Source organism: Austrofundulus limnaeus, unplaced genomic scaffold (assembly GCF_001266775.1).
Source record: "Austrofundulus limnaeus strain Quisiro unplaced genomic scaffold, Austrofundulus_limnaeus-1.0 Scaffold656, whole genome shotgun sequence".
Taxonomy (NCBI): Eukaryota; Metazoa; Chordata; class Actinopteri; order Cyprinodontiformes; family Rivulidae; genus Austrofundulus; species Austrofundulus limnaeus.
Window position 1 is genome coordinate 249856 of NW_013953058.1, and position 2140 is coordinate 251995.

The window sequence follows — 2140 nt, forward strand, 5'->3', positions numbered from 1 at the left end:
AGCCTACAGTATTTTTACAGTCTTTATTTTACAGTTAAAATACATGTGTATTAAATAAAGTCTAAGCTTACAACTAATCGGGGATCCCTTTAAGAACAAAAGTTGCTAGATCTATTGGAGTACTGTGTAGGGGTCACCTCGAGTGAGGAAACAAGATTTTCTGCCTCTAAGCAGGCCTCGGAATAGCCTGAGAAGAAGACAGAAATTCTGTTCCACTCTGAACTTTATTTTAGTCCAAAGACAGGTCATACTAACCAGGGAAGAGAACACTCTTTCTCTTAAACAGATCATGGACAGAATAATCTCCTTTGCTCTTGATTCATATGTCATTTAACTATGAATGTTTATGCATTTGTTAAATCAAAGATAATGCCTGTCACAGAAAGGTAGAACAACTTATTTTCTCTTATCGTATCTTAAAGATTTATAATGGTATAAAAAATCACAGAGAATCTGATTACAATGTTTTCATTGTGTTTTTATGCAAATCACTGTTTTTATTTTACTGTCAACACAGTAATATAATTGTGGATTTTTCTTGAGAAAATCTTTCATCTAAACTAACAAAGTGGTTTAGAATTGATTATGAACAGAAATGTTACAGCTAATCATCATAAAATGTTCTTCAGGGATTTCATTTAGAGTCTGTCAGAAGGAATTTAAAAAATAGGTTATCATGTTTGTTTGTTTGCTCAACCATACAGAGTAACATTTACTGGCGCCTGGCAACTTCTTAACTTTCCTTATTCTGACTCATCCTTAAGCCTAGAGCCGGGAACCAAAAGTTGTCCGTTCTTATACTAACCCGGACAGCTTTSGACAGAACACACTCTGACTTCCTAACTCAATGAGGAAGGAGCTGATTTTCTCCTCCGGGAGATTTCAGCCGATGAGCTGTAGGTCTGACTCAAGAGCAAAAGAGTGGACCTTTACAACTAGGAACTCGACGCCTGTCGAATTCCCCTTGAGGTTTCAAAACCTCCAAGCAATTATTTTTCCCTTCTGGGGTGAAGGTGATTTTATTTTATTTTGAAGGTGATTTTATTTTATTTTGAAGGAGAAACCGGACTCAGCTCGATTTTCTGGTCAGAATGAGGCAGACCCAGAAAGGTTACCGGAGAAATAACACATGTTTTACCGATGTAAGGTGAGCGGACTGAGAAAGTATTCTAACCGACCAGAGGTGGACCAGTTCTCGATACTCAGGGGATGTCCAAGAAGTCGTCACCAGGTAAAGAGGCTGAAGTGTTTTGGTGATCGGGTCCGGCAGAAGCTGGGTTGAGAAAAGACGTGCAGATCTATGGATTTAAACCAGTGACAGCTTACATTGATATTGAAAAAGAGATTTGACACTGAAAAAAGAAACATTAAAAAATAAAACATTGTCATTGAAAAACACAACATTGAAAAATGAAACATTGAAAAATGAAACACTGAAAAAATAAACATTGAAAATATTTTAGCATTTTAAAGTTATAATGCCAAAATATTTTCAATGTTTCATTTTTCAATGTTTCATTTTTCAGTGTTTCAAGCTGGCACTGTTTTTGCGTTGGGGGGCGGGGCTCAACCTAAGGCTCCTTCAGGGACCTTCTGTTTTTCTGCACTCATCCTCTACATCTGCCTGCAGTCCATCAATGGAAGGTTCCAGTTCAAGTAATGCTCCTCCACCACAGGTGAAGCACTTGTTTTTATGATCTTTGTCATTATTGAATACATAAACATACAAGTGATTTAGTCGGTGTTGCCAACTTAGCGACTTTGTCACTAGATCTAGCGACTTTTTAGACCCCTTTAGCGACTTTTTCCCCAAAAAGTCACTATCCCCAGTGTTTTAGAGACTTTTAGGAGCTTTGGCGACAACATTTTCCAAGCACTTTTGTCCTTTCCTCCCCTGTTCCTCCGCAAGCGAGAAGGGGTAATCTGCAGAATCAAAGTGGGTGTATCAAAAGCACAAACACTGTGGGCTATGAGGCCTACGTAATGGTATCCTTAGATCCTGCTTGATCTCTTTACAGCCTGACCCTGACCCCAACAGTAAGCTTAACCAGGAGAAATGTGACCAAGTAGGGTTCTCCAGAAAAAGTGGTGCCGTACAGTTTGTTCACTTTTTTCCTCTTCATCATCTCTCCTATAGCTC